Here is a 12,451-nt window from a genome sequence, read left to right as displayed (position 1 = left end):
GATAAAACGACGAATATCAGTGTGCGTGATAGAAGCGCAGAGTTGTTGAGCGCAATAGTGACCGAGAGAGAACTGGAAGATGTCGGTTACGTAATGACGCGAGAGGGCCAAGTACGGTACACGCATTTTCAAGGTCAGTCGCATGCAAGGTTAGACAGAATATATTTGTCGGCGAAGTTGGTACCTCTATGCTCATCCTATGAAACGCAGCACCTTAGTTTTAGTGATCATTGTATGGTCACGGTTAATATTGGCGAAAAACGAAAGGCTGCAACGTTTAATTGGGTTCTATGGAAATTTAACGAAAAGCTACTGCAAGATGAAGTATTTGTCCCGAAAACCAAAGAATGTCTTACAAATGCTCTTCGTTTAGAAACCAACAACTTCATGTCTGTGTGGGAGCAGTTTAAGTGTGACGTAAAGATAGTTGCCATCGAAAGAGCCTGTGTATTACGTTACAAGGAAAGGCAACAAGAGAAGCAGTTACAAAGTGAGCTGGACTACATGTTAAGCGCAGAAAACGAAGCGCCGGTAAAGTTCAAAAAAGAAATAAAGGAGGTGAAAGCAAACCTCGAATTTATCGACGAAGATAAGTACCGCGGAGCAATGATAAGAGCACGCACTGAACGATTGTGGATGGGCGAAACGCCCACTAAGCGAGTGCTCAGTGAAGAAAAGAAACATGCAGCAAACAAAGAGATAACTGAAATACGGTATCGCAATCACACTACACGTGACCGTGCAGAGATAAATCTTGCTTTTGTTGAGTTTTACACGGAACTTCTGAGCAATAAAATTAACGACCCCGAGCGCTTCAAAGAGGACTTTCTGGCCCTTATGCCAAGATTGGAAGACTCTGAGAGGGAGTTAATAGAAGCAGAAATTACGGTGGCGGAAATTGAAGCAGCTATAGACGGTCTAAGTAACGGCAAGTCACCGGGGCCGGACGGCCTGGGTGCTGCCATATACAAACATTTTAAGACAGAAATGGCAGTAGCATTACATCGAGTTATCACAGAATGCTATGAGAAGAAACAGGCACCTCACTCATTTAGGACTGCTCACGTAGTATTGATACCAAAAACTGAGGATCCTGCAAAGTTAAGTTCAGTAGAGTCTTATCGGCCCATTAGCCTGACCAACACCGACTATAAAATATACATGAAGGTGTTAGCTACACGGCTCCAAAGTGTTATCACGTCCCTAGTCGGCCCACATCAGACATGTGGTATTAAAGGCAGAACCATCTTCACGAACATACACATAGCCAGAAGTATCTTGGAATGCTGTGACGCAATGCATGACCGCGTGGCCATGATTCAGCTAGATCTGCATAAAGCGTTTGACAAAGTTGTACACGAAGTTTTGTTTTTATTGTTGGAGCATGTGAATGTTGGATCTGTTATTGCCGAAGGTGTTAAAATGGTGTACCATGAGTGTACGGCTAAGTTGGTAATCAATAAAGAATTAACTGCTTCTATTCCAGTGCGCTCGAGCGTGAAACAAGGATGTGCTCTGTCGCCTCTCCTTTTCGCGCTATACTTGGAGCCATTTTGTTTACGTATGCTTGCAACCCCTAGTGTAAGAGGGTATTCCTTTTTGAGTAGTGAAACCCGAATATTAGCCTATGCTGACGATATTGCCGTGTTCTGCACTGACAAAGAAAGTGTGCAAGAAGTTGTAAGAATAGCTACAGATTTCTGCGCAACGACCGGTAGTGCCGGTTGGCCAAAGTGCCTTGGCTTTTGGCATGGCAATTGGCAGAGCACACCTGAGGTTTATTGTAATATGAATTGGAAAATCACGCCGGGAAAGTACCTCGGCGTTCCTTTAGACCATTACCGGAATGCTACTGAGTACTGGTCTGAGGAAAACAAACGCATCAAAAATTGTACCGACAAGTGGGGTGGCCGCAATTTCTCGATGTTTGCAAGAGCGTCTGTTTGCAATGTATTTTTGATTGCCAAAGTTTTTTATGTTCTGCAAGTGTTAACCATGACCCGAACTTCGGTTCAGAAAATGCACCGAGTATTCGCGACCTATATATGGGGATCGCAGTGGGAGCGCACGAGCCGGTGCAATTTATTTCATAAGGTGAAAAATGGTGGCCTAGGGCTATTGCATCTGTTTCTTAAACAGCTGGTGAGCAGATTCGTTTTTGTTCGGGATCAAACTGATATTTTTTTGAGAACTGTGATCCAAGCGCGATTGCAGAATCCCCTACCCGATTTTGTTGTGTCGTCCTTTTCTTTTGAAGCTGGACCGCTGAGTCCTTATTTGCGTGAAGTTGTTTCGTCTACACGCCTGCTCAAGGAAAGATTTTCTTATGAATACTTGTCTGATGTCACCAAAAAGAAACTGTATCGTGATCTTCGGGATGTGTTTTTGCCAGTACCATTATATCGAGCTCCGTACAGGCTGGGTCCTGAGCGCGATGTGTTAAAGCGTGTTAAAAGAATGCCGGTTAGACCCTCAGTCAAAACCTTTTTTCAGGTGCATACCGGCACTCTCCCTGTGTTGCCATGGTTACAAAGTAAAGGGCTCTTTGTACCCTGGTCAGTGAACTGTTTAATATGCGGGAAACCAGAAACGATAGAGCATATTTTCCTCGATTGCCACGATGCTGTATTCTTGTGGGATGTGCTACAACGGACAATAAAAAAAGAATTACCTATTAGCGCATTCGGAATTCGCTTTCTTCCATGTGCAGGTACAGGGGAAGTGCCGAGTGACATGCTAATGTTGCTTTGCATGCATAGCGTATGGAAGACAAGAATGGATATCCGACATGCTCATATACAGGCTCACTCAGCAAGGGTCTATTTTGTTGAGAGTATGCTGTACACACGAGTCTTGTTCAATGCACAGCCTGAACCTCCAGAGTGGCTACCTGTACTTGATCAATTGGCTTCTGTGAAGCCCTTTTAAAGCATACGCGCTGGCTAAGCTAAGCCAGTGTTTTTATAAAATGTATATATTCTGTATGTGATCATTTTGGTTGTGGTTGTAAAAAGCAATAAAGAAAAAAAAATCCTCGTTAGTATAGTGGCCAGTATCCCCGCCTGTCACGCGGGAGACCGGGGTTCGATTCCCCGACGGGGAGCGTCGTGTTTTTTTTTCTTTTCCTATGGCGCACGTTTATTTTTCAACTTAGGCTATCGGAACCTTTCTCTCCTTCCCCATATCTGAAGACAGGGATGTTTTCCGCGATATACTGCGCAATTAGTAACGACATGGCAGTCCATGTCCGCGCTGAAACATCTCCTCGTTAGTATAGTGGCCAGTATCCCCGCCTGTCAAGCGGGAGATCGGGGTTCGATTCCCCGACGGGGAGCGTTGTGTTTTTTTTTCTTTTCCCATGGCGCACATTTATTTTTCAACTTAGGCTATCGGAACCTTTCTCTCCTTCTCCATATCTGAAGACAGGGATGTTCTCCGCGATATACTGCGCAATTAGTAACGACATGGCAGTCCATGTGCGCGCTGAAACATCTCCTCGTTAGTATAGTGGCCAGTATCCCCGCCTGTCACGCGGGAGACCGGGGTTCGATTCCCCGACGGGGAGCGTCGTGTTTTTTTTTTCTTTTCCCATGGCGCACATTTATTTTTCAACTTAGGCTATCGGAACCTTTCTCTCCTTCCCCATATCTGAAGACACGGATGTTCTCTGCGATATCATTCTACTTCCGGACGCGCCAGCGAACGGTCGCAGGATGAACGGCTCCGATGGAGTGGCGATAGCGGCCCGTGCCGGCCGCGGTAACAGGATGGCTGTCGAAGATAACGCGTACGAGATTGTGCTGCCTACTCTGCCCACTGGCCGTGTTGTTAACAACACGTTGTTTTTGCACGGAGACGTGCGTGAACAGCCCTACAAGGTCGAGGACTTCAGAGACGCCCTCACCACGGCTGGTGTGCTCCCTGACGTCGTAGCGTTAGGGGCGTACCAAATCAACCACGTGTGGGCGGTGACGTTGAACACCGGCGAAGCCAGGAAAAAACTGGCAGCGCTAAAGGAATTGAAGGTCAAAGGTCGCCGGTGCATTGTAATCGACCCTGAGGACCAACAGGTTAAACTTCGACTGCACTGGATGCTTCACGGCGTCCAAGACGAAGACATCCGGACGGCATTTGCAGTCTTCGGCAACGTCACCGAGGTGACGCGTGAGCGGTGGCGCGTCCAAGGAATGAGAGAAAAGGGGTCAACAACAAGAACCGTCCTGCTCAAGCTGAAGCCGGGACTCAAGGTGGACGACCTTCCCCATCAGGTCCGAGTCGCCGGAGAGTTGGCCCTCGTGGTCGTGCCTGGGCGGGCAATGCAGTGCCTGCGCTGCCATGGCACGGGTCACGTTCGCCGAGACTGCAGGGTGCCCCGGTGTTCGAAGGGCCGGCGTTATGGGCATGCGGACGCGGACTGCGTCCGTACCTACGCGTCGGCGACTGGACTTCCAAGGCCGGACGACAACGAAGAACTAATGGACGTTGCCGAGGCTGAGGAGGCAGCCCGGGGAATCGACGAGGCAAAAAAGCTGCTGGGGCCACCGGACACGTCGGCGCCTTCCGGTGCTGACGCCCCGAAAGCGGATGCTGCGGCGGACCACCAGGCAGCAGGCGACTCGTCTGGGTCGAAGGCCAAGCAGCCGGAAACGCAAGCTCTCTCAGAGGCTACAAGTGGCGACGCTCGCAAGGGCGTCACGCCAACGCTTCAAAGAGCAGCGGGCGACTCGACTGGGTCATCCGAGGTGACGGCAAAGACCACGACGAGCCCACCACCACCCAAGGGCGGCGAGCTCAAAAGTGCCAACGAGTTGCCACCCGAGAAGAGCGGCGTCCCCACACCGACCAGTGCCACAGCGGCCTCAAAGCGGCCCCACCCCCAGGCGAGCAACGACGGTGCTGAAGCAACAGCGCCTGGAGTCGACGAACCCCCCGCAAAGACTGCTCAGGGACGGCGGCCGTCTCTTCGGCCGCGCCCGAACGTTTCGGCCGACAAGCGTGCCGGCAACGTGGAGCCCGTAGGGCAAGTCCCGACAGTTCCGCCGGACGGAACCGCCGGCAATGGCGCCGTCTAGCCCCGTGCTGGACGCGACAGGTAGGCACAATGCTGCTGGTCTCTTTTCTTTTTGTTAAAAATGGCGTCTGTCTCCCCGTTAACTGTCGCCACTATAAACGTTAGAGGATTGGCAGGGAAGAGAAAGCAAAGCCAGCTTTACCGACTTCTAACGGAACGCGACATTGACGTCCTGGCAGTTCAGGAGACGAAAGTTGACGGTGAAGAAGAGACCGGCAGCATGGTGCAACGTTTCGCGTCTAGATTTTATGTTGTCGTTAGTCATGCAGTGGGCACATCGGCTGGCTGCATACTTTTTGTCAAGAAGTTGCCTGGGCTTAGAGTGAATGCTCATTTTTCGTGTGCGGCTGGCCGGTGTGCTTCTCTTGACTTTTCACTGAACAACGTCGATTGGCGTATTGTGTGTATATACGCGCCCAACAAGGTCGAGGAAAGGGCCCTCTTCTTTCTGAGATTAGAAGAACGAATGGCTGACGGCAGGAATTTAATAGTTCTGGGTGACTTTAACTGTGTACTCAGCGCGCGAGACAAAACGAGCACTCGTACTTTCAGAGACAAAAGCACCGATAACCTGACACGCATTGTGGGAAAGTGGAACCTAGAGGATGTTGCAGAAAGTCTCCAAAGTACGAGTGCAATAAAGTACACTCGCTTTGAAGGCCCTAGTCACGCTAGACTCGATCGTATTTGTTTCTCTCCACATCCTTCCGGAATGTAGCAGATACGAAGTCGTCCCCGTTTCTTTTTCAGATCATTGCTTGGTCCAGTGCTCAATTGGAAGGTCAAGGGAAAATAGGTCATTCTTCTGGGAATTATGGAAATTTAATAGTAAACTACTGCAGGACGAAGAATTTAATTTATTCGTAATGGACGAAGTCGGCAAATTAGACCCCAGTAAGAAGCTTTATATTTGACAGCAATGGGAATTATGCAAGGAATCCTTAAAATTAAAAGCAATCGAAAGGGCTACATGTATTCGGCATGCTGAGCGAAAGAAGGAGGCGGAGTTAAAGGCGCTCCTTGATAACTTACTAAAGCTGGAGTGCCGAGCCCCCGGTAAATGGATCGAAGATATAAGAAAAGTGAAACAGACGATAGAGCAACTAGACGAACAGCGTTATCGGGGCGCGCTTGTGAGGGCAAGGGCCGATGATACAGCTGCCGGTGAAATGCCAACGAAACGTGCGTTGTGCATGGAAAAAGCACGAGCCGAGAAAAATCACATTATCGAAATAGAATGGCGTGGTACCGTATCGACTGATACAGACGGCATCAAAAGAGCCTTTTTTTAGTGTTATCAGGCGCTATTCGGATTGCATAATGTAGACATTGAAAAATTCAAGAACGAGTTTCTACCAGTTTTACCCCGCCTGGACGAGGAAAGAAAAGAAAGTTTGCAACGGGCAATAACTGTTGCTGAAGTTGAAGAAGCAATAGAGAAGCTAAAGCCTGGAAAATCGCCCGGGCCAGACGGATTCACCGCTGCCTTTTATAAACAGTTTAAGAACGAAAAAAGCCCTATCCTCGCAGTCATCTTCAATGAGGCGTACGAATTACACTGCCGCCGTCATACAGGTCATCCTATACAGTACTTATACCAAAGACTGACGACGCAGATAAGTTAAGATCCGTTTCTGGGTACAGGCCAATAGCTCTTTCTAACGTCGAGTATAAGATATACATGAAGGTCTTAGCTCGAAGACTTCAGACTGCGATTAAAGACATCGTCGGGCCTCATCAAACTTGTGGCATCAAAGGACGGTCTATTCTTGTCAACATCCACAAAGCGCGCAACATACTCGAATGGTGTGATTATTTAGACGAACGAGCTGCCATCCTTCAGATTGACCTCGAAAAGGCCTTCGACTGTGTCGATCATAGCATTTTGTTTTCTGTTTTAAATCATGCTAACCTTGGTTCCGTTATCTGTGAGGGAGTGGCTCTGGCGTATCGAAACTGCACGACGAGGTTGATTGTAAATAAGAGTCTGGGGTCCCCCATTAACGTGCCGCGTTCGGTACGTCAGGGTTGCCCCCTAAGCCCTCTGTTATTTTGCATGTACATTGAAACTCTGTGTAGGAAAATTATTAATAACAATAGCATCCTTGGTTTTAAGTTACAAGGTCCCTGCCGGCGGCAAGTCATCTTTTCGTCCACTTTACTTTCTTCACATTTACATTCTAAATACTACAGATAACACCCCCTGTACTTTCCTTGGCGTTATTGTCTGTTAGTTCTCATTAATATTGTGTCTAACAAAGATAAACGAGCCCTTGAAAAATCATAGCTTTCCTTCAAGCAGCAGAAGTGAAGCTGCCAGCCTATGCAGACGACGTAGCGATTTTCACGCGAGATCAGCGTAGTATAGCAGAGGGTGTCGAAATTCTTCGGAATTGTCAGCCAAGCTACGGGTAGTGGCGTCAACTGGTCTAAGTGCCTTGGGCTCTGGCAAGGATCGTGGCCAGCGAAACCAGACCACTTCGCTAACGTGCCTTGGGTGACGACCCCGGGCAAATACTTGGGCGTCCCGCTCGACTGTTACCGCGACAGCGATGAATATTGGAAAGCGCAGGCCAAGGATACGCGGGAAAAACGGAGAAGTGGAAAGGTGCCGCCTTATCGATCTTTGCCAGAGCCACCACTTGCAATCTTTTTTTTTATTAGCAAGCTCGTACGTAATGCAGCTACTGCATTGTTCACGTACAAATGTGCAGAAGTTCCATAGAATATTCGCTGTATTTGTCTGGGCTTCTGAGTGGGAACGCTGCAGTCGTACCAATTTGTTTCGTCGGATAAAGGATGGAGGACTGGGACTGGGTCACCTGTTCTCACGGCAGATTGTAAGCCGGTTTTTGTTTTTTAGAGATAGTACCGACCCGTTCCTCCGCACTTTATGTCAATTACGGCTAAGCAGACTGCTCCCCGAGTATGTCGTGTCAACGGAAGAGTGTGCTGGAGGAATCGGTGCTTACTTTAAAGAAATAGTGACCAGTGTAAAATTTCTTACCGTACGTTTTTCAGCAGAGTATCTTTCAAATGTAAAGAGAAAAGAGCTTTATTTTGCTTTGTGTGAGATGGTATTTCCGGTGCCTTTGTACAGATCCTTGTACAGTGGAGGCCCAGGTAGAAACGTTTTAAAAAGAGCTAAAAAAATGCAGGTGCGGCCTGGAACAAAAACCTTTTTCTTTAAATTACATTCAGCTACGTTGCCAGTTAAAGCTTTTTTGGAAAAGAAGAGTTGTTTTTTACCGTGGGGCACTCATTGTTTAATTTGTAAATGTCCAGAAACAATTGATCATGTTTTTTACATTGTTGGGAAGGTGTTTATTTTTGGGATGTTCTGCAGAGATCTGTCAAAAAAGAATTTCCTCTGGACCCGTATGGAATCCGGTTTTTGAGCGTAGAAAATGAAGATGGCGTTCCTTTCGACGCAATTATGCTCCTGGGCCTCCACTCCTTGTGGAGATCACGTATGGCAGGCTACCACTTTGATAAGGATGCGCGGCCTGCGCGAGCATATTTCAGGGAAAGTATGCATTGGTTTTTGGAAACACACAAGGCGTCACCGGAACCACCCGAGTGGCTCTCAAGAGTAGAGCCGCTCGTGACCTTACGCGAATTTTAATCTGACGATACCAGCATGATGCTGGTTGACTGCAGAGTCACCGCATGTACAGTGTACTTTGGGTGATTTTATAGCAACTGGTGTTTGTGCCTTGTTTTTTTTTGTACCAAAACCAGGTAATAAAAAAAAATTGCCTCGTTAGTATAGTGGCCAGTATCCCCGCCTGTCACGCGGGAGACCGGGGTTCGATTACCCGACGGGGAGCGTCGTGTTTCTTTTTCTTTTCGTATTTCGCACATTTATTTTTGAACAATGTTTTTCTCCTTCCCCATATCTGAAGAGAGGGATGTTCTCCGCGATATACTGCGCAATCAGTAACAACATGACAGTCCATGTGCACGCTGAAACATCTCCTCGTTAGTATAGTGGCCAGTATCCCCGCCTGTCACGCGGCAGACCGGGGTTCGATTCCCCGACGGGGAGCGTCGTGTTTCTTTTTCTTTTCGTATTTCGCACATTTATTTTTGAACTTAGGCTATCGGAATGTTTTTCTCCTTCCCCATATCTGAAGAGAGGGATGTTCTCCGCGATATACTGCGCAATCAGTAACAACATGACAGTCCATGTGCACGCTGAAACATCTCTGCAGGATGTTGTCTTCTTGTGTCAGACGTGCTATCTCTGTAGCAGTGAACGGAGGTCTCGACAAAGCTTCGAACAATAGTACGTCGCCTGGTGGCCAGGGTTCATCGAGACGTTCTGGTAGTGGCAATCGGCTCAAAGCGTCCGCGTTTTGATGGTTCTTGGCATGCTTGTAGACGATGTTGTAGTCATAGGCCGACAACTTGATGCACCACCTGGTCATCCGTGGTGAGAGGACTTGAGCCGTTGGCTTCCCTGGACCCAGTATGCCGAGAAGCGGTTGATGATCCGTGACGAAAATCACCTTTCTTCCCGCAATATACTTGTGGAACTTGTGTGCAGCAAACACTACGGCAAGGCCTTCTCTGTCCAACTGAGCATAATTGCGTTCCGCTGTCCCTAGCGTCCGAGATGCGAAAGCGATTGGCGCCTCTCTATTCTGGTCATCACGTTGAGACAGAACAGCTCCTATGCCATACGGTGAAGCGTCACATGAGACTAGAAGCTCCTTCTGTTCGTCGTAGTGTGCCAGTACGGTCTGACTGAGAAGCAATCTCTTCAGTTTATCGAATGCTTCTTGATGCTTGGTCTCCCATCTCCACGTAGCGTCCTTCTGCAGGAGCTGGTAGAGACAGCTGGCAATTGTTGCCCTGTTCTTCAAGAACCTGTCGTAGAAAGCCAGCATTCCAAGAAATGATTGAAGTGCTTGCTTGCAGTTTGGTGCTGGAGCCTCCGTTATTGCTCGAACTTTCTCTTCGTTGGTGTGGACCCCTGTCTCGTCAATTCGGTGTCCCAGAAAAGAAACTTCTCGCACTGCAAAGCAGCACTTGTTTTTGCCGAGGTGAAGGTTGCAATTGCGTAGCCTCTTCAGAACTTCTTCCAGTCCCTCGGCGTGTTCAGTGGCGTCTTTTCCACTGATGATCACGTCATCTAGGTATGCGCAAACGCCTGGGATGCCAGACAGCATAGTCTCCATAAAGCGTTGAAAAATGGCTGGAGCTGCAGAGATTCCGAAAGGCAATCGTTTGACCTTGTAAAGCCCTTTCAGCGTGTTCAGGGTCAATATCTCTGCTGTCTCTGGCATTACGTGAAGTTGCTGATAAGCTTGTGCCAAATCCAGGGTGCTGAATACCTTGCCTCCCCTCAAGTGGCTAAGGACTTCATCTGTTGTTGGAAGTGGGTAGTCTGCCTTCTTCGATACCTGGTTCACTGTGCAACGGTAGTCGCCACATATTCGCAACGAGCCGTTTTTCTTTCGAACAAGTACGAGAGGCATTGCCCAATCCGAATGCTGCGCAGGCTCGATTATGCCTTGACATTGCAGTCGATCCAATTCAGCTTCTACAGCTGACCGCAGCGCGAAAGGAACTGGTCGTGCTTTTAGGAACTTTGGTTTCGCTCCTTCCACGAGTTCAAGTTGTACCGCAGGGCCGACGTGTCCTGAGATGTCCTCGTCGAACACAGACTGGTACTTGTCTAGAAGTTTCGAAACAAGTTTGTAGTCTGATACGGCCTTGATGCCCGTGATCTGTATACCCAGATGAGGAAACCAGTTTCGTCCGAGGAGGTTACAACCTGCTCCTTTGATGACAACAAGCGGTAATGTGAAGTTCCTTTTCTTGTGCTCTACATCCACCGTTGCACATCCGAGAACTCGGAGGGACTGGCCTGACCATGTACGTAGGAGAATGTTGTCCGTTTGAAGCTGTGGTTGGTCATCTGTCCACGTAGCTTTGAACGTGGCCTCACTGATGAGTGTGCAGGCTGCACCCGAGTCGACTTCGAACTCCAAGGTCTTGCCATGTATCGGTAGTTGAGTCATGACCTTCTGCGTGCTGGACGCCTCGATTAAGGTGTTGAGCTCGTAAAGCGCCACGTCTGGTGAATCCTGTTGAGTCGTGACTGGTGCTGAGGCCACTTTCGCAGTTCCTTGTCGGGGACATTCGATCTTGTTGTTCTTGTTTGTTCTTGCCTCTTTCCGCTTTTTCAGGCAGGCCTTTTCAATGTGTCCGCGTTTCTTGCAGTAGTTGCAGGAAGCTGTCTGAAACTTGAAAGTGTCCGGACTATGCTGCGCGTCACAATGCCAACAGTGTTGTTTCTTCTTTTGGGCAGAGGCACTCGAGTGACGTTGATTTTCTGTCTTGCCGATACTTGTGCAGGCTTCGTGAATCTCTTTGAATTCCGTTTTCACGTCTTTCCGATCTTCGACGGCGTTTTCAGCTCGCAGTGCAATGTCAAAGGCTCTCTTGAATGTCAAGTCCTTTTCTGGGAACAGCCGTTGCTGGACCTGCTCGTTCCGAAGACCGCAAACGAAACGATCACGCAGCATTACATCAAGAGGCAGCATTGTTGGATTCGCCGCAGCGTCTACGCTTGTTCCAAAATTGCAATCTGCTGCTAGCTTCTTGAGCGCTGTTACGTAATCACTGACCGTTTCGTCATGCCGTTGTTCACGACGTTGGAAGCGTGCCCTGCAGAAGACCTCAGACGGCTGTGGATCAAAGTGCGCCTTGCGCATCTCGACTATGTCATCGTAGCTCACTTGGTTGGGCTGCTTGGGTTGAACGAGGGCGCAGACGACGTCGTAAGTCTGTTCCCCGCATAACGTTAGCAGATGAGCACGTTTCTTGGAAGCGTCCGTAATGTCGTTAGCCTCGAAGAAGTACTGTAGCCTCCCATACCAGGATCTCCAGGAGCCGGAGCTGCCGCTGAATTCGGGTAGCCGACCAAAGTCAGGCGTCGCCACCTCGTTCCGTTCCTTGACGTCGGTGAAGTGCCGGTGAGTCCAGAGTCTTCCTCGTCGCCAACTGTTACGTCTGTACAGTCACTTTTGGCTGTACGACGATTTATTTTATGCAAGCAAACATGAACACATTAAAAAGCGCAGCTGAGGCGTTGGAGTCACGAATGGCTAACGTTCGACAGCAGAATCACGCTCGTGCCACAGCGCCAGTGTGTCGCGCGCGCACTTCATCGTCGTTGTCTTCAAGCGAGACATGTCAGTAAATGTCCAGAAACAATTGATGATGTTTTTTTACATTGTTGGGAAGGTGTTTATTTTTGGGATGTTTTGCAGAGATCTGTCAAAAAAGAATTTCCTCTGGACCCGTATGGAATCCGGTTTTTGAGCGTAGAAAATGAAGATGGCGTTCCTTTCGACGCAATTATGCTCC

At 48.6% G+C, this 12,451-nt stretch overlaps 3 non-coding genes across 3 annotated transcripts; all 3 read left to right on the top strand.

Annotated features, from left to right (window-relative positions):
• Positions 1-3,031: 3,031 nt before the first annotated feature.
• On the top strand, positions 3,032-3,103 carry Trnad-guc (transfer RNA aspartic acid (anticodon GUC)). The gene has a single exon. It is a non-coding gene; the product is annotated as a tRNA-Asp (tRNA).
• Positions 3,104-3,262: 159 nt separating this feature from the next.
• On the top strand, positions 3,263-3,334 carry Trnad-guc (transfer RNA aspartic acid (anticodon GUC)). The gene has a single exon. It is a non-coding gene; the product is annotated as a tRNA-Asp (tRNA).
• Positions 3,335-3,493: 159 nt separating this feature from the next.
• Trnad-guc (transfer RNA aspartic acid (anticodon GUC)) lies at positions 3,494-3,565 on the top strand. The gene has a single exon. It is a non-coding gene; the product is annotated as a tRNA-Asp (tRNA).
• Positions 3,566-12,451: the final 8,886 nt, after the last annotated feature.

The sequence above is a fragment of the Rhipicephalus sanguineus genome, chromosome 10 (assembly GCF_013339695.2).
Source record: "Rhipicephalus sanguineus isolate Rsan-2018 chromosome 10, BIME_Rsan_1.4, whole genome shotgun sequence".
Classification (NCBI taxonomy): domain Eukaryota; kingdom Metazoa; phylum Arthropoda; class Arachnida; order Ixodida; family Ixodidae; genus Rhipicephalus; species Rhipicephalus sanguineus.
This window is presented reverse-complemented; position numbering and strand designations above follow the sequence as displayed.